The sequence below is a fragment of the Belonocnema kinseyi genome, chromosome 5 (assembly GCF_010883055.1).
Source record: "Belonocnema kinseyi isolate 2016_QV_RU_SX_M_011 chromosome 5, B_treatae_v1, whole genome shotgun sequence".
Classification (NCBI taxonomy): domain Eukaryota; kingdom Metazoa; phylum Arthropoda; class Insecta; order Hymenoptera; family Cynipidae; genus Belonocnema; species Belonocnema kinseyi.
Genome location: NC_046661.1, coordinates 110,032,990 through 110,054,215, shown reverse-complemented (window position 1 = coordinate 110,054,215; position 21,226 = coordinate 110,032,990). Strand labels below are relative to the sequence as shown.

Sequence of the window (21,226 nt, the reverse complement as noted above, 5' to 3'; positions counted from 1 at the left end):
ACAAACATTCTGTAATATGTATAATTTCAACTTTGAATTTCTAACTTTTCAGCTTTTATCGGGTTATGTGGCATTCTGTTTAAACATTATTTATTGAGTTAAAAAAGGTACGCTGTTACTTCTCCAGATCCCGAAAAAAGGTTGTTACAGCAAGAGAAACTGTGAACCGTCTCACTCAAATACGTATCCGTTCCGCCCCAAATTACACTTTTCATTTATTTAAACATTAAACATTTGTCTTCAAAAAATGCATAAAGTTCACTTATTAAAGTGAAATTCAATCATTAATCTTCACAATAAGCACCATGAAAAAATATATTACATATAACATGTTAATATAAAAGTTTCGAGGACTTAAAATTTCTAAATATTTTGTGCTGTGTTATTAGATTTTTTCACTGAAGTTAACATTTAAAAAAAATCATCATCAAGATTTCAAATTTTTAACACTAAGCTCATCCGGAAATGGGAGTTTTAATAATAAATTATTATATTTCAGAGATAAGAATTTTTTTAACAAAAATTATTATATTTCGAAGGTTCAGAATTCTTTAACCATTTCACTTTGCACTAAAAGACGTCATTTCAGTAACAAATCATACAGATTTAAAATAAGTTATAAATTGTTTGTACTAGGTTAAGCTATAGCGAATTTCAATATAGATTTCAAAGAAGATCTCACAAATTCCATCCATCGTGAAATATGATAATTTTTTGTCAACAGTCCGAGAATACGCATACTATTGTACAAAGAGTCTCTGATTAAAATTCTATCAAATCTTATCCACTCTAGGCTTGTATTAAGGCCTACATATCAGAATCTTGAAAATATCTATCAAATTGTATTCGTCGAGAACTCTTATGCTTTCCTATCAAAATATCCTCATTGCATAAGATTTGATACAGCTTTAATAAAAATATCTTGGTAGAAAAGTATAAGATTTTTCAATCGATAGAATTTGATAGAAATTTTTGAGCTTTAGAGACATAGGAACTAGAAAATTGGTCGGAATCGACAATTGGGAATTTTCTTCAACAAATGTGTATCAAGTTCACATTCACAAAAAAAAAAAAACGGAAAGCGTGCATAGTTGTGGCAACGATTTTTCTATATGCTATATAGAATCTCGGAATATTAAGGTTGAATTTCATAGTTTGGAAATCTGTTTTTTAATTGTGAATATTTTTTATGCTTATTTTGCATTAAAATATTTCTGATAAAATAGATTACTTCCTTATATTTTCTTGTTAGAAAAATGGATTGAAAATATTAAGATGTTGAGGGATTCTGTCAAGAGGCCTGAGGATTTTTTAAAAATGTTTTGGAAGAAATTACCAGATATTGTTCTCTATATGATATTTACCTACTTGCAAACAGGGGACGATCAGAACTCCAGTTTATAGTCCTTTCCGAAAAGATAATTAGTTGCTCGTTCTTTTGATGATGGTACACTTTGTATAATTTTAAAATCTATTATAATGGTTCTTTTCTCCAGTTGGAAACGATTTTTTGTAGAAACTCTTATTGGATTTACGTAAGTTTTCCCACAATTGACTTTTTTGTATTATATCGTCGAAAGGTAGACATTATATTACGAAAGTCGGATCGCAGAATCGAACTGCTAATACTGATCATGATTTAGAATGAAATATTAATTAAATATAGCAGAAAAACAATAAAAGCATTTTGAAAATCCTGCACAAAAAGCGTTATTATCTACAATATTATATATACCAATTTAATATTTTCAGAAGAATCCAATAAAAAATTCAAATAACGAAATTTACTCAAGAAACTGCAAATAATCTAATTGAAAATCAATTCTTTTTTGTGAAATTTAATTTTAAAAGTTTCATCGTAATTATAATTGAAACTAAATACAGCAGAATTCTATGAGAAAACGGAAAAAAGTTGATTAGTCGCATTTTTCTTTAAAAAAAAAGAATATTTATAAAAGTCGAAAATTTTGCACGAAATCCTCTGGACCGCCTGATTATCCGAACTGGTAATCCGAAGTAAGACAAATTAATCCACTTATATAGTAGAGTAGTCCACCTCTAATTCAGAGTTATCCACTTATAAATCACGTAATATGAATTAATTTAGGCAATCCAAATAATTAACTTGTAATCCAGAGTAATCCAGATAATTCGAAGTAATTTACATAGGTAATCCAAATAGTTTGAATTTATGGTTTTCAACTAGTTTTCTCTGCTTTTTTTTCTGAAAATCGATTGTCATAATTGAAAATTTGACTATTCTATTTTTGGTTACAAATGTAACTATTTGATGAGACATTAATTTTTGTATGTAAATCAGCAGTTTGATTAAAAAGTAATTTTTGGTTTGAAAATTCAACAATACTAGTTAAAAATGTATGTTTTTTTAGTTGAAAATTCATATGCTTTCTTAAAACTGTACTCTTCTGGTTAAAGATTCTTGACTTTAGTTAAAAATGATTTTTTTTTAAATTTACCTTTCGACTAAAAATTTTTGTGTTTTGTTTAAAAATGATTTTTTTTTTTAACTGAAAATTTAATTATCGCAGTATTTATATGCGTCTTCATAATTTGAATGTTCTACTTCATTAAGTATATATTTAAAGATAAGCTGCTCAAAGCTCCGTAAGCTTTGAGGTACTCATTCTCACCGCAACACTCGCGCTTCGAGCCCGATTTTTGGCTGTCATTTGTAAATGTATATTTTCGGAACCATCTTAAAATAAATAAAAAAATACAATACTTTTTTCAAACATTTTTCTTTATTTCTCGCTGTTATGCTAATAATAGGATTTTGGTTTTCATAATATTTTTCATGGAAAAAGCAAAATATCCTACAAGTCTTCTTTTAGATTTTTACGTATCTCGCCTCTTTTGACGTAATAATGGCATTTTCGATTTTCTGCATATTTCTTGCGATAAATAAAAACAAAATTACGATTCCTATTGAAAAATGGTTAAGATATTTTTTAGGATTTTTCAAAAGTTTTGAAGAATTAAAAATAAATTTTTTATCATATTTTTGTCGTCGTTTGGTTCCAAACTTGAATGTTGTGGTGCCAAGTTTCGGGCAATTCTAATACTTTCTCAATCATAAATGATGAGAATGTAATACATTATTACAAATTTGTATCTCTTTTTTGAGTTACTAACTTATCTATCAATTTGTTTTCGTACGTTTTGTCCTTTTTCCAAAAATTTGTCATGTTTATTTTTAAGGTAATTTTTATGATTAAAACAAAAAATACGTGTCCAATCAAAAAGTGATTCTTAGCAAATTTGTAGCTCTTTTTTTGGGAAAACAATTGTTGTTTAATCTTTTTTTTCTTAACTTGTGTCGTTTTTCCACAAACGTTTCATTTGTTTTTTTTTCAATGTTATTTTTCACAAATTAAACAAAAGTACGCGTCCTATCAACAAGTGATTATTAACGAATTTGTAGATCTTTTTTGGGATCACAATTTTTGTTAATTTATCTTTTTTCATATCCTTCATAGTTTTACAACAAAATGTAATTTTTTATTTTTTATTATTGTTTGTTCAATCAAAATTTCATATCGTGCGTTGTTTGGTTTAAAATTTTGATTTTCGATTGATTTTTAAAGTTTGTAAAATGCTATAACTCTGACAATTTTCTTTTTATCGAAAAAAGTCATCAGGACAAATTATTTTTCTGTTTAAATTCTATAAATATCCGTACATAGAATTTTCAAATTCAGAAAAAAGTTATCTCAGAAATTTTCAAAATGCGCTCACTTTTTGAATTTTTATCCGAAATGAATGGTTAATGAACACGTCCTTTCTTTTAGGACCTAAAAAAAGTTTGTCAAAGATCGATTTGATCCGTTCATTTTGTCGAGAGTTATCGTGTTTACGGGCGAACGGACGGACGGACAAACAGACAGACGCCATCGTAAAAACTTGATATTCGGATTCAGGAGGTCTCTAAACGTGGAGATCCGTTGAAAAACTGCGGTGTCAAATTTCGGGCAATTCTAATCATTTTTCAATCATAAATGGTGAGAATATAAAAATCATTTTACTTTGGTTGATGATTATTTTTTTTTACTGAAACTGTAACTATTCCATTGTTGATTGTAAATTAATTTTTTTCACCTCTTTTGGTTAAGTTTCATCAAGATATATCATTTTATTTGAAAAATTATCCCTTTGGTTGAATATGTAACTATTTTGTTGAAAATTCGTTCTTTTTTGATTATTTTATTCTACTATACTGTTAAATTTTTGTTACATTTTTTTTTTAGTTGAGAATTAAACTGTTTTGTTGAAGAGTTATCGTTTTAGTTAAAAATTCAACTACTTCGTTGAAAATTCATGTATTTTGCTTAAAATTCGTATTTTTTGGTATCGTAAATTAATCTTTTAGGCTAAAAATTCATTTCTTTTTAGTTGAAAATTCAATTACTTAGTTGAAAATCAATGTATTTTGTTGAAAACTCAATTATTATTTTGGTTGAAAGTTAAACTGCTTTACTAAAAATGTATTACTGTGTTGGAGATGTATAATTTAAGTTGTAATTGTACGTGTTAGGCTAAAAATTGTACTACTATTAAAAAAATTTGTTGTTTTTTTTTGTAAAACACACATTTTTAAAAACTGAAAATGAATTATTCAAATTTGGTTAAAAATTTGTAGGTCTATTGGGTTGAAAATCCAACTATTTAGTTAAAACTAAATCTACTACGTTGAAAACAGAACAATTTGGTTAAAAACTATCCTTTTTGGTTGAAATGTAAACTCTTTTGTTGGAAATTTGCCTTTTCGGTTGGCGATTCAACTATTTTGTTGACAAATTTTTTTTTTTTAATGAAAACTTATTTTTAACTGAAAATTTAACTATTTCAGTTGAAGATTAATCATTTAGTTTGAATGTTCATCCCTGATTGAAAATTTAACTAATTTGTTAAAAATTCGTTGTTTTTTGGTTACAAATTATTTTCTGAACTGAAAATTTAAGTATTACATTTATCATTTTTAGTTGAGAATTCAACCGTTTGGTTTAAAATTGATCTTTTCTAGTTGAAAATTGAAGTACTGTTTGGAGAATTGATGCATTTTGTTGAAAATTAGTTTTTTTTTTGGTAAAAAATTTAAATTTTTGGTTGATGGTTCATGCAGCGTGGCCCAGGATCGCTCGACCTTTTTCAAGATCTACCAATTTTTTTTTGCGGGAAACTGAGAGGAAATGTATGACCCCTTTGAAAAAAATCCCAGTTGGGCGGGCTCAGAGAAACCTTTTTTCTGGTATAACTGGACAGAGATTGAAAAACAAAGTATTTTATTTAAAGTATTTAAACTAAGCAATTGCCGATAATTGTTTACAAATAAATGTTTTCGGCATTATTAATACTAAATAATTTTAAAAAATACCAGTAGTAATAAAAATAAGTGGTCAAAAATAAATTAAATGCGTTCAAAATGTGAGTTTTTTCAATGTAAATAAAATTATTTCAGAATAAAAGTTCGAAAAAAGGAAAAATGTAAAACTTCAAAAATTGATGACTTAAAATTCAAAAGAATTGAAGTTGCATTAGCACTTTTAAATAAAAATACATTTTAATTTGATACTACTTTAAAGTATATTGAATGTTTCAAAGTGAAAGCTGCTTAAATTGTAGAGTTTCATGTTGTCGAAAACACTTAAAAAATAAAAAATCATTTTTTATTTTTAATAGAATAGTATTGAAAAACACTATCGCAACTGAAGGGGAAAAATTCTTTGCATTGGTATCAACAGATCGTAAAAATGGTAATTTATTTATTTTTTGTATCTGTTAGATATAATAATATAATCAATTATTCAAGTCCATTTAACAATTTTTTAAACTTTTAATATTGAAAAATTTGTTATTATGGTAATAGAAACTCAAGGACGCGTGACTTTCTTGCTAGTTTTTTATTTAATTTGAAAATTAAATTTTGAATTATTTATAAACAAAACAATTTTTAGGGAATTAAAAATGTGAGTATAAAATATTACAATTGCATTGAATATTTTATTTAATAATATTTAATTAACGGAAACTCAACATTCATTATTTTATTTCATAATACTCAATTTTAGCGTGAAGTTTCGAATAGAAATAAGGGCCTCGAGTTTCCAGCAGTTCTGGGTCAAAACTGAGTATCTATAGTAACATGGATTTATAGTTAAAATTACCTTAATTTAATATAATCCAGAGTAATCTTCGATAATCCGGCGTAATCCACCTCCGCTGGGCCGCATTTTTACGAGTTGTTTCGCCCTCGAAGCCCTGTCTGAGGGATCTGCAGCAAGTTGCACATCATTTTCCGGAAGAGACTGCGAATATAAATCGCAAAGCAAACTCGATACACGTCCTCGAGTATGTACTTGAATCTTGGTCAGTGGTTTTCCGTGCATGACCTTGTGTGGAGAGGGGAACAAATTCAAGAAGGGGAGGCATCAAAGGCATGGTCAAGAATCAAGAAGATACACCGTCAGCAGTTAAGACACCTTCAGTCTGGCGAACACGGTACTCGCGTTTCGGACCTTGAGCAAATTAATGTCGTACCGGTGCTCTAACAAAATAATACAAGTTTATCCATCTCTCTCGCGTCGTTTCATGTTTTAGTTTCGCTTATAGTGTTTTAAAATCCCTTCAAATTTTAAAAACTATTTTAAAAAAAAGACTTTATAGGCATTTAATAATTATCTGATTAAATTTGAAGAGAGATGCCATGATATATGATGATTGGTTATATTTTTGTAACAAAAAGTACCCTTAAGTAAGAAGTTCTAATTTGATTCATTAAAATGATACGTGAAAATAGTATCGATGATTTTATGCAAGGTGGAAAGGATTCTTTTCGACACGTGCTCTCGCTATTTTTCTAATGTGAAATCTTTGCTAATGTGCACGTATTTTTTGGAAAACGTTCTTAAGGCCTTTGATTTTAAAATTGGTAAGTTGGAATCTAAATTTTATTTTTTATCATTTAACATTAGGTATGTGCAACTTTAGTTTGCGAAAAAATTTAATTGGTTAAGGAGAAAATATTACGACCAACAGAAATTTTTCCGAAGATTTAAATAGAAATGGGTGAAAAAATGGAAGAAGTTTACTAAATATTGAGAATTGTTTCAAAAGTTTAATATTTATCAAGTGTGTGCTTACGATTTTGAAATTCGGAAATCTGAAAACCATAAATCAGTATTTAACTCAAGACATCTTTTCTTAAAAATCCAATGTTCGAGTTTTCTTTAAGAACATTTAATTTTGGAATTTAACTTGATTGAAGTTGTGCAATTTAATACTTGTAAAATAATTTGCGTTAGCAAATAGTATTTCATCGCATTTGGAATCATAAACGAAAATTAAAATTTTCAGGCGCGTCATTTAAATACAAACACAAAACTCTGAATTTACTTAACTGACTAAAATGTGTCTTCGAATTTATTTTGGACAGACAAAAATAGTAATCTTGTAATAATCGAAACTAATTTAATTATAAAGCCAATATTGATATAAATTAATTTTTTTGTCGCAGGCCCCAAATTGTAATAAGGTGCCTGTTCTGGGTACAAAAAAAGAAATGCGAGCGATTCTTCGATCTCGGATCGTCTCGTGATCCCGTTGAGTAGTCTCGTCGAGATTATTCCACCTCTTCGACTCTAGGACGTCTGCCCACCGGTTCTCCAATCGAAGAAGTCGATTTGTACCTTGGGTGGATCTATAGGTGCGTTTCAATCACTTTCAAGCTTCAGGTGAAGGAACGTTAGTAGGGAAACAAAACGGCAGTTTTCCGGACCTCTTACGTTTTATGTTCTGTAATACAATAGTTACACAATTTTTTTTTTCATTTTATTTTAATAGTTTAAAAAGAACTGTATATATATTTATACCTACTGAATTTCAATTCAATTTTATATCAAGAAGTTTAACTATATTCTATTTTACAAATTCCACATTATATATCTTACTTTACAATCATGTGGTATGTCACCAGTCACGAATCAGAATTAGGTCTTGCAAACATTTTCGGGGCCATTAAATTTCCCTCTATTAAATGGCTTATATAGAAACTTATATAAATGGACAAAAGGATATATAGAACCATATAGAACCATATAGAACCATATAGAATTTATAAAATTTCTATATGACTCTATATGGTTCTATATATCCTTTTGTCCATTTCTATAGGTTTCTACAAGACATTTAATGGAGGGTTATAAATTAAAGATTTTAAAACTGAATAGTTTTAAATTAAAACCTTAATGTTGAAACTTTTCAAACGGGACGATCTGCACATAAAAAATCATCAAAACTGAAGCACTTTTAACTGTAAGTCTTCAAAACTGAACAGATAGAGACTTATTCTCCCGGTTCTCTCAATAAAAATTCGTGATTTCTCCCGGTTTAGAAATATACTCTCTTTAAGAAATCCACATTTTGAATTGTTTGAATTTCGTCTGATCAACCATTTTGAATTGAAAATTTCCAATAAAAACTATTTCAGATTGAGTAAAATTTTGAAGAAAAAAAATCTAGAATGGAATGAAAAATAATTAAACTACTTGTAATTTACAATTCCATCAGAAAAGAGTTGAATTGTATAATTTATCATTGAAAGTGTTGAAAACTGAAATTTTTTGTTTTTAATTGAACAATCTCGAAAGTGAACAATTTCAGATTAAAATTTTGAAAATAAAATAATTTAAAAACGTTAAAAATTTTATATTTTTATATTTGAATGTTGGAAATTGGATAATTAAAAATCCAAAGGAATTAAAATTGTATTATTTCTAATTAAAAGCGTTTAACATTAAATAATTAAAATGTTACAATTTGAAATTAACAACTAAATTGAATCTTTTAAAGTCAAAGGGTCTGGAAATCTGGAAAATGAAATTTATATTACATAAGAAATTATAATTTCACATTAAAATTGTTTAGACACATTTGCCTAAAGTTAAAAAATAAATTCAATTATTCTAATAAAAACTTTAAAAAAGTGATTTTAAATGGCAAACATTAAAAATGAAAACATTTCTACTCCAGAACAATCTATTTGAAGTAAATTTAAATTGTTGAAAAACTAATAATTTTTTAATTGCTAATTTTACTTCCAAAATTACACGAATTCAATTTTAGTTGTAAAATTCAAACTTATGGAAGGGGAAAATTGATTATTTAGCGTCCGACAAGAAAATTCAGATCTCTAAAATTGTAACCATTCAAAATTAGAGAATTTTTCCAGTGACTGAGGTACTGACGTAACAATTTCAGATAGTTTTATTTTTATCTATTTTTATTATAAAGAATCTCAATATTTAATTTTTAATTTCAAATAGTTTCATGTTTAACTATTCCTTTAGATTTATTATTCATTCCTACATTTTTTAATCAAATATTTTTTAATTTTAAATAAATTATTTGTCTAAATCTTCAACTTAGAATGGAACACAAAACAAGATTGCTATCATACGATTCCAATATTTTAAGTTGCAAAATTTGAAGCTTTCCAATTAGAAATTGCTTTATATTTACATCTAAAATTAATCAATTAAAAACTATTTATTAAAGCTTTTAATATAAGCATAATATAATAAATAAAATTTAATAGAGAAATTGCCTCGATATTTTGATTATTTGAATTTGAAACTACAACATTGTGATGCAGTACAATTAAATCGATCAAAATCTAGAAATCTAAGTGGTATAAAATATTATTCAATACGGTTTTCTAATGAAAAAAAAAGACGTGATAAAACAGAAATTTAAAAAAACTCAAAAAATGAATCACTTTTTCAAACAGATTATAAATTTGGCTTTCCTGAAACTCGAGATCTTTTAATAAATTAAACTTAGAGAAAATGAAAGAAAATCAAATAGGTAAATTAATAAAGAATCAGTAGTAAAAGTATGAATCATTTCGTCCAGTAGAAAAATCGACGCCTGGTCAGACGTCTGAAATCGAAAATGTTTTTTTTCTCGGAATTATATTTTAAATACACAAAAAAATGTTTTCTATTCTATAATTGTCTTTAATTTAAAAACAAAATAAAAAAATTTCTATTGAAATAATTTAAATGATGCATTTTAAAGTTCAAAGGCTTCAAACTGAAATCCTTTCCCTTTATCAATTTCAAAAACTTTGGAATATTAAGATTATGGAAGTTGAAGGCTACAAATTAGAAAATATTTTAAATGATTCATTCAATTTTTCCACAAAATAAGTTAATTTATAGTTATTAACTTTACCTATTCGATTTTTTTAAATTCCGCAGATATTTTTTTGGACTCTATTGGAATTGGAAGGATTTTTTATTTTAACTACTTCAGAAAAAGGGATTCTAAATAAAATTCTGGCAAGGTTTATACGCATTAAAATTTTTTTGAATATTTTTGAATTTCTTATTATTTTTGAATCTGAAAACAATTTCTTGTGTTCGCATATTTGATACAAGATGCAAAACATTAACATAAAATTCAATTTCAATAAAAAATACAATTATTGAGGCAAATAATATAATATGAAAATATGTTACCGTTGTTAAGAATGAGGGAGAGATGAACAAATAATTTGAATAATGTCTAATACGTAATTATGAGTTGCGAATGGTCCTCACAAAACTAGAATAAATAACTATTTAACATAATTTAAAGATCAAGTAATCTGAAACTTCACAGTAATTAAATTTGATTGTCTATATCTTAGCCTCAATCGCCCCATTTTTGCCTCCAGAAATTAATTTCTACTGGCAAATCGAATTTATCGACTAAACAAAAATTTCAAACATGATTTAATGCAACACAACTGAAATGCAAATAAAACAGAGTGAAATAACGCAAAATAGAATAAAGCCATTATAAGAAACATCAAGTTTAAAATGACGTGCACTACATACAAATATATTTTTGGAATTAATCAGTTACCTTTTGAATACATAACTGGTAAAGACGAAAATTTATGAATAAGTGTGAGGGGGTCAATCGTTTTGACCGAAGAATGTCTCGTCTCTTTTATATTATTTCTTTTAATGCCATGAGCATAATTACGTCGGTCCGGTTTTCTTCTTGAAGTCTGGTCGTTAAATAATCGCTTACTTATAAGGATTGCGCAAGGTTATTTCGTTAGCGACATGAAAAAATAGATCAATTATTATTTTTTAAATGATTTGATAATATATTTACAGTTAATTTGATTTCCTGCTTTTAAATTTAAAAGCATTCCAGAATAAAAGTTTAAAGATATTTATAAAACCTAAATTTTATCATGGACATTTGAATGAATCCGAATGTCTGCATTTCGGTGTCAACGATTTCAAATAGTTATTAAAATTTTGTATTGACACCTTCATATAGTAGTTAATTAATAACGTGAGTGCGAGATAAAATCTCTTTAATGAGAAACAACTTTAGGTAAAGATTTATAATTAGGGAATATTAATTCAACAAATTAAGTCTTGTAATTATTGACCCCCATTCGAGAATTCAATAAATTCTACTAAATATAAAACTTTAATTTTAAATCATCTATTTTCAATGTTTCCCACCCACTAAAAACGAGTTTAAAGTAGGTTGTTTATTTTTAAAAGGACAGGATTTAATCCGCTGTTTATTTAGAAAAGTAATAGTTTCCAGTAAAAAGTCTAAACTATTTGAAGAAATTCTAATTTTAAAACATTAAACTAAATTTAAAAGTTCGTATTAGCATTTAAAATCCTATCTAAATGGCTGTTTTCAGTTTATTATTTTGAATTTTTTGAATTTTGAAATCGCAATTTCCAGATGAGAAATTCTAATTCTAAAAATTTATTTCTAAACACGAAAATTTCAGTTGTAAATGATTCTTTAATTGATAAAGGCAACAATATTCGGTTCTTAACCTTTCGACTCAATGTTTTAAAAATGACAAAAGGATTATATTCAAAACATCTTGAGCATATTAAACGAGGCTATATGTATGTATCTATTAATAAATATTAAGAATTTCCTGCACCATCATTTAAATAAATCAAAATTTCAAAATAAGTAATTTTATTTGATGATGCCAATTATTTTTGAATATTTCTAAACATTGCTCTTGAAACAAAAACTTTTACTATTTTTTTTTAAATTGGGAAATAAATTCTGTTCTTAAAATTTTGTTATCACTTTATTATTTTATAATAATTAAACATTTTTTTTTAACAAAATGTAGATTTTTGAACTTTTAACCAAATTTAAGCTTTTTCAAGGATCTTGAAAGATTTTAAGACAACATTTTTTTTTCTTAAGATTCCAGGAAAAATTTTGCATGATTTTTTAAAATTAAAAATCATTAATTTTAAGAAACTATTTTGGAATATTTTAAAACATTTCAAATGATTTCTTAAATTTTAGAATATGAATGTAGAAGATTGTAGAAGATGTAGATGTAGAAGATGTAGAAGATCCAAAATGTTCAAATTTGCATAATCACAACATTTAAAAAAAAATTCAAACAAGTTTAAGACATATTTAAAGGTTTTAAAAAGATACAAAAATAATTTTAAACTTGAAAAGATTTTAACAAATTTAAAACAAAATGTAGATTTTGTGTATATTTCGAAACAAAAACTTTTGAAAGGTTTCAAGAGAATAAAAAATTGTTATTCAGACTTCGAGAGAAACGTTTCATTATTTTTAATTTAAATAATTTTTGTTAAGAGAATATTTATCAATATTTAGAAACATTCCAAAAGAGCTTAAAAATTAAAAAAAAAATAATCGGAAAGATTTTAAGGCAGTTTTTTCATTTTTGAGAATTTTTGAAAAATGTCAGGAAAAATTCCAATCGTTTAAAAAGATATTTAGTAATTTTCAAAACATTTCTCAAATAATTAAAAATTTTAAAGCTTGAAAAAAAACTTAAAATGTACAGTTTTTGAAGATTCCAAAATAAAATTTTAAAGTTTTTTAAAAGTTTTTGGTTTCAAGATAAAAAAAAATTCTAAGATTTCTGTACACAACAAAAGACATTTAAAATGTCAAAAACATTAAAAAGATATGTAGGAATTTTAGAAATGTTGAAGAGATTAAAAATATTTTAAAACTGAAAGATTTTTGAAAATGTATGAAATTTTTTTTTATGTTTTCCAAGCGTCAAACAGTCCCAAATACTCATATCTTTAAAACTTAATCAAATCTTTCCTTACAAATTCTACTACTTGGTTGAAAAACAAAATTTTTGTTAAAAATTCTCTTGTTTGGTGGAAGATTCATATTTTCAGGTTATAAAAATAACCCTTTTTGTAGAAAATTGTTCTCTTTGGTAAGATATTTCATGTTTCTGGGTTAAATATAAAACGTTTTGAAAATTAATTTTTCTTTGGTTGAGCAATCACCTATTTTGTTAAACATTCAATCATTTAGTTAAATATTAACTTTTTTTAAACTTCGAATTGACATATATGAAATTTGCAAAAATCTTTTAAAATTTTCTCAAAATTCTTAAGAAAATAACATGTATACAACCTTAAAAACAAATAAAATAATAAAAATATAGTTATCCGAAATTTTTATTTTGCATTCAAAATAACTTGGCTCCTCAAATTCAGATACTATACGCGAGCGATTGATAATTATATAGTTAACATTTCAAATGAAAGACTTTTAAAACCGAAACTGCTTAAATTATTTTACAGACTCAAAATTGCAGTCCTATACAAATTTAAATTTAAATCTGAAGACCTTAAAATCTAAAAATTTGAACATGTTACTTTCTTACGTTTAAAGGGAAAGACTGCTTATGTAATTAATATCTTTAACTTGCTCTGTTATTTAAATAGTGAGAGAGACGCCAATTAGAAGCAATAAGGAATGCATAAATGTACTCTGAGATATACATTAGCAACGATATGTCTATCGTAATAATGCAGTAGGACAAGTTATTCCGTAGTTTCCCGTCGGATTATTTCCTCCAAATACATTTTAACAGTCATACAAATCTTAGCCGTTCTTTCATCTTTATCTTGGGTGTTCGATACTTACAATTAGAATTACAAAAGTAGAAAAACGCATGGATACGTGTCTAATTATGTGACATTACGATTAAGTGTGTTCGCATTTACCTTTTAATGGCAGGGTGTCTACTCAAATCCAAAAACAATACTCCCTGACAATTTCAGGTTTTTCCAGCTATAATTTTTCACATTACAGAGCCATTCAAATATTTCGCATTTTTGTAAACAATTGTCTCAGAACATGTACACAGTTTCGCGAAATTATTCTAAATAATGTTTTTTATATCTGTCTGGGAATTCAATTTATATTTTCAATTCAGAAAGTTTTGAGAAATCATATTACAATATATTTTTAAATATATTAGTACCAGCGATTAATTAAATAATAATTCGAGCAAAATTTTTATTTTAACTTTTTATTATATTTGAAAATTAGTGTATATTTAGGTAAAATTAATGTGAGTACTATATTAAACTCAATTTATAAGTATTGCATTTAAAACAAGATAGAAGAATTTTTAACAAAATACAGTCGAATTTCAATTTATGCACGCTTTTGGGTCTAACCGTTGACTTAACTTATGCGTCTTCGAACATAAACAGTCAGGATCGTATATGAATGTTGCGCAATGTTGCGCAATGTCACGCAACCGAAACCGCAGCGCGGCGTAATTCTTGGAACGCATAAATCGAAATTTATAAATATTAAAAAAATTTATTTAAAAATTTATAAATAAATAAATCGAAAATTCAAATAAAAATGATGAATCTTCAACTAGAATAATTGAAATTTCCAACCGAAAAGATTAATTTTTAACCAAGAAGAATAATTTCTAGCAAACAAAATAAATTTTCAACTTAAAAATCTGCCAGCTTCGCGGGCATATTTTCATCCCGTGCTGCGCGTTAGGCTCGCTTGGCTCGCGAGTTTAAGCGCGGCTAGTATTTACCTCGCGCAAATCGCTCGGTCTTTGCATTTTCCCCACACTTGTACACAGACGTTTTAAAAGTAATCGACCAAGCATCGAAAACCGTAATTTGGTGATAGTGAATTCTCTTTTGTTAAAGCTCTTTCGGCTTTTACGAACACCCGTGTGGAAATATGTCCGGGCAGTCTGGTTACAGGTCTGGCCCAGGTCTTGATTCATCTAGACTGTCTGTTCTGGCCCAGGTTTGGCACTGGTCAGCTAGTCAAGAACGAAAAAAAATCACAAGTTCCATCAGCTAATTTTTTTGACAGACTTCACAAATATTACATGGTGTCTAAAATGATGGGAAATTAGAAATTCAAAGTATAAAAACAAGCCGTTCTTCTATCACCTTGACAGTCTGGCCTGGTCCAGGTCCGGCGCTGATCAGTGAGCCAATAGAAAAAAAATCTTAAGTTCCATCAGTAAATTTTTTTGACAGACTTCACAAATATTACACGGTGTCTAAAATGATGGGAAATTAGAAATTCGAAGCATAAAAACCAAGCCGTTTTTCTATCACCTTGACAGTCTGACCTGGTCCAGGTCTGGCGCTGATCAGTGAGCCAATAGAAAAAAAATCTTAAGTTCCATCACAAAATTTTTTTGACGTACTTTGAAAACGTTACAGGGTGTCTAAGTTGATGGAAAATAAGAAATTCAAGCTATGAAAACACGACTTTCTTTCTTATCATCTTAAAAGTCTGGTCTGGTTCAGGCCTGGCGCTGATCAGCGAGCCAAGAAAAAAAATCTTAAGTTCTATCACAAAATTTTTTTTTGATATATTTTGGAAAAGTTACAGGGTGTCTAAAATAATGGAAAATAAGAAATTATAATTATGAAAAAACGAATTTCTTTCTTATTATCTTGACAGTCTGGTATAGTCCAGGCCTGTCGCTGATCACCGAGCCAAGAAAAAAATCTAAGTTCGATACAGTAAATTTTGTCTTACATTTCAAAAAGTTACAGAGCCTTTAATGAAATTTTTTGAACTAAAAAAGTTTATAGTGAAATTTTTGTATCCAAGTCATTAAAACAATCAAGTTTTCCCAAGTAATCGTAATTCATGGCTTAGCACTCGGCGTGCAGACATCTTGCAGGTTGTCGTCACAACTTGAAGTATTCTGACAGTGCTTGAACCTTTCGGAAACAGCGCTAGTTTTTGTCGATCAAGTTTCACAAACTGTCAACAATTTTTATTATTTTCCTGATAATATATTAATCCAGCCAAAAGTTAGCTGTACAAGCGGAGGCATAAAATGTACCAAATATTTATTAAGTTATTAAATAAATAGTAAGTAGAAACCTACTTTTTATCTATTATAAAAGAATAAGTATTAGAAACGATAATTTAATTTATTGATTTTATTGATGGCAGTATATTTTTCACCCAAAATTTGAATTCTTTCTGATTATATCAAACATGTATATTATATATTTTTCTAGGAAATCATGTTTTGCTTTTTGAGCGTATCCTCAAAGCGGATCCTCTAAACATGGACGATACGATTCTCAACGATAAAACATGAATCGATCAGCCATCAACTAGTGGCTGACGAGTCAATAACTCGCTGCTAACCAGCCTATAACTAGCGGCTGACCAGCCCACGTCTAGCGGCTGACCAGCCCCTGTCTAGCGGCTGACCAGGCGGTCTTGTCTGGGGCTAACCAGAAAATCGTTACACTTTTGGCCAGCGCAGGCCAGACCATCTGGTCATCGCCAGGGCTGGAAATCTGGCGGTCTGGTCTGGGCCAGGCCAGCGCCAGAACATTTTTCCACACGGGCATATTGTCATCACGTATCTCGTGATTCGCACTCGAGTTTGTACCTTAAATTGCATATAATGTCCATAAATGTATATTATTACAAATCATAACATGCATTGTTATTAAAATAGATGTAGTTTCATTCTCCCGTTAAAAAAACTCGCATTTAAAAAAAAATTTGCTATTAAACATTTTATTGCAGCTTCTGTCGGTTTTTCATCAATTAAATTTGTTCATTTGCAATGTTATTTTTATGATTTAAACCTTACACATTCGATCCACACAGCAGCCTTACCGGGTTTTAACTTCTAAATTATATCCCTAACTTTAGTGACCCAGACTTTGTCAATTGAATTTTTTACCGCATCGTGTTTTACATCGCAGTTGTGATGCCCTATTGCTTCATCTCCTAATAATTCACTAAAAATGTCTCTCAAAGCGTCTAGGGTGGATAGTTTAGTTAAAACAACAGTCCCAAGAAATTTCGATTAATGAGAGAGGAGGGGGCGATTAGTTTCAACCGAGATTCATAGCTGGTTGGATTATTATGCCGAGAAGGTCACCAACCTTCAGCAGCGTGGTGTTGGGAATACCTTGAACTTGTTGAATGAAAAAATGTAATTTTTGATTTTCCATTATTTTTAATGTCCAAATTTTAATTTTCGACTTTTCAAGAAAATTCCCAAAGTTGTTATTATAATCTTGTAGGGCATTTAAAAAGCAATATTTTTATATTCCTGACTTTTTTTCATAATGTGCGGTATTTGCCTTAAAATGTTCATTTTCATGTGTTTTTTAGAATTTTGTAAATGCTATAACTCCGGTAATTTTTGTTTTGATGAAAAAGTTCATTAGGCTAAACCGTTCGTCTTTTTGAATACTATGAAGATCCGTACATCGTATTTTAAAATTTTTAAATATTAGTCTAAAAAATATTCAAAATGCGCCCATTTTTTGAATTTTTATCCAAAATGTCTGGCTAACGAACTTGAACTTTAGTTTAGGTCACTAGAAGAGTGTAACAAAGCCCAATCCAATAGATTAATTTTTTCAAAAGTTATCGTGTTCACAGACATACATACAGACAGGCGCATCCGTAAAAACCTGTTTTTCGTATTCAGGGGATCTCAAAACGTGGACATTTCAAAAAACGGGGGGGGGGGGGGGAATTTTACACAAATCTAGAACCTTTTCTGATGAGAATGTAAAAAAGATCAATTAATTTTTTCAACTTTAAATTTAATTGTTCCGTATTGGTTTGAAAATTGAACTTCTTTAGTCGACAATGGAATTATATGGTTGAAAATTCACTTCTTTGATTGAAAATTGAACTATTTTGTTGGAAATTCTTTTTTCATGGGTAAAAATTAATTTTTATGACTAAAAAGAAAACTATTCCAATTTTGGTAGAAAATTTATGTGTTAAAATTTTTTTTTAAATTAATCTTAGACTGAAAATTAATTGTTTTGGGCAAAAGTTCAACTGTTTGGTTGACATCTGAACTATAACATTTTTTCTTGAGAATCTATATTCTTGGTCTATATTAATCTTCTTGGTTGAACATTCATTTTTTTGTTTGTTAAAAATGTATTTATGTGTTTGAAAATTTTATTATTTTATTGAAAATCTAACTACTTTATTTAAAACTATTTTCCTTTGGTTGAGAGTAAATGTTTTTAAATAAAAATTTAACCATTTGTTTGAAAATAAATTTTGTAAGTACATTTTTTTATTTTATTTATTCTTGGCTGAACACTCACCTTTTTGGTTGAAAATTCATTAATGTGGTTAAAAATTGAATTATTTTATTGAAAATTATTTTTCTATGGTTAAAAATTAATTTCAAAAATTAAAATTAAACTATTTCATATTTGGCTGAAAATTGATATTTCGTTGAAAATTCAACTATTTTAATAAAAATTTATGTATTTTGTTGAAAAGCTTAACTCCTTTGCTTAAGGGGGCTTCTACCTTTTCGGATGATAAAAAAGCGATTTTTTTCAATTTTTGTAAGGAGGCCGGTTTATTTATTTTGGTATCAATGTTTTAACATTTAATTACCACATAATTCAAGTAGCTATGATAATTTTTTCGTGATAAAAGAGTCATAAATAAGAACGTTACAGCCAATCTACGAGTTATAAGTCTGGCTCATCCGAATTCAAAAAATCAAACGGTACTCGTTAGTAGACAGTTTTTGCCTGGGATTGAACGAAACTAATGTTAAAATATTGATTTTTCAAGAAATGGCGGAATTTTGGAGTCAAAAGTCACCTTTTCGCTCAAAAAAGCGCTCTTCTTTTGACCATAAAAAAATCACAAAAAAAACGATCGTTCAATCCCATTAGTGTTATATCTAGAATAACTCATAAAAATTTGAAATCGTTCTGAAGATATATTACTGACCGAGTTTGAAAACCTTGTTTCAAGAAAAACGCATTGAAGTTCAAAAAGTTGAAAACCTGTTGAATGGTATATCTCCGTAAATAATACTTCAAACTGTATGAAATTTTAAGAGTGTGCTTTTGAAACGTTATAATTATTGAAAATGTAATAAGAAAAATCGATATCTCAAAACCCAAAAAGGTATGGCCCCCTACATAAATTAAAACAAACACAGCAACTAGTATATTCGACGCATGCATGGCTCGGTGCTCACGCTCGTAGGTCCTTCACTTTAAATGGTATATCTCCGTTAATAATTATCAGGTATTTATGAAAATTTCAGAGAATACTTTTGAAATGTTATACTTTTAGAAAATGTAATAAAAAAATCAATTTTCAAAACAAAAAGATAGAGATGCCTTTAAAATGACTTTTTTGGTTGATAATTGGAATATTCTGTTGGAAATTAGTTTCTTTTTTAATGGAAAATTTGTCTATTTTTGAACTAAAAATGTAACTAAACTATTTTTGGTTAAAAATGTAACTATTTGGTTCAATGTTGAACTCTTTTGTTGAAAATTCATTTTTCTTAAGATTCATCATTTTATTTGCAAATTCATCTCCTCAGTTGATAATAATTCAATTATTTTTGTAAGAAATGCACTCTCATAAGAAAAAGATCTTACAATTCGTAAGCCCCCTGAGTCGCCTTACTAGAGAATTAATTGGACCTCTAAAATTTCGATGTTCTTATGAACGAAATTCGAGATCTTTAAAATGGTAAATTTGAAAACTGCATTCCTTCAAGCATAATATTTTCTATAAAAATCTGAATAAGCAAGATATGTAAATAAGAATAAAGATAAAAAAATGGCAAATTCAAAAAAAGTAGTTAAACAACATATCACAGCCTTTTCTCACGTAAATTAAACGACTCTGTTCTTTCGAAAAAGAACGGGTCGCGAATATTCATGGTGTTCGAAACGTGCTCTGGAAACAGAGCATTGGCTACTTGGCGATTCGCGCAAAATTGGCGAGAACCGCTCGTTTTGTGGATCTCGTTAAAGGACGCGCTTTGGTTGGTGGGTTTATAACTACTAAAACTAACTATATGAGAATATAACAATATAACTATGTATGCACCACGTGCTTTCAAATGAGGCCATGAGACTGGCGACTGACGATATTCTGAATTCTCTCCGATCGCGTGCTTGACTCGATGAAAAAAATCGGTTGCCTGCTACACCTACCTATCGAAGACAACGACATCCGGAGTTCGTCGCACGTAGATATAATACGTGCTGCTATTCGCGTACGATACTACATATGCAACCCAAACGTTCCAAGAATGTCAATTTATAAGGATATGTTCAAAAATTCAAATTCTCTTCAAACTTTTATCAAATATTTTGATTTTAGAAATTTTTATATTACTGGGTTTCTTCTTTTGCAAGGATAAAATTGGCATGCCAGCATTGTGAACAGAGTGGCCGCAAAGCTTCATTTTCAAATTTCTCCGACTTAGAGCTGGCCAATTTTTCATTTTCTCTGACCGTTAATATTCAAGGACTAGCATTTTAATTTTTTTTAATTTTTAACATTGAAACTTTTATAAACGGAATAAAAAAATAAATATTCAGATTACAATTTAAAAATGTCAAATTCATTTATTTATATAAACCAGAAATTATTACTTTTCTACCATGAAAGATACGTCTTCAATCCAAAAGGATGAATGTTTAAGAAAGCATTTAAATTTTCAACCAAAAAATATGACCCTTTCACAAAACAGTTTAACTTTCAACAAAATAGTTGAGTTTTTCACCATATTGTTGAATTTTCAACCTAAAAAGATAAATTTTCAACCAAATTGTCCAATTTCCAACCAAATAATTGCATTTTTCAGAAGACAGTTGAAAATCCAACAAAAAAGATTATCTTTGTATCCAAACAGACAAATGTTCAACAAAACAATTGAACCTTCGATAAAAAAGATGACTTAAAAAAAAACTTTAATTATCAACAAAGTATTTAAGGGCATGTGACACAGCTAAATACCTATATTACCGACCTCACTTTATCAGTTCACTGAATCTTTTTTTGAACCTAAGAACTTTTTTTGTAAATAAAA

At 28.1% G+C, this 21,226-nt stretch overlaps 1 protein-coding gene across 1 annotated transcript in view; it reads left to right on the top strand.

Annotated features, from left to right (window-relative positions):
* The first annotated feature begins 6,549 nt into the window (after positions 1–6,549).
* Positions 6,550–21,226, top strand: part of LOC117173143 — a 40,964-nt gene continuing 26,287 nt past the window's right edge. Inside the window, exons 1-2 of the mRNA XM_033361544.1 lie at positions 6,550–6,946; positions 7,532–7,720. The gene's annotated coding sequence lies outside the window, so the exon portion shown is untranslated. The remainder of the gene's footprint in view (positions 6,947–7,531; positions 7,721–21,226) is intronic.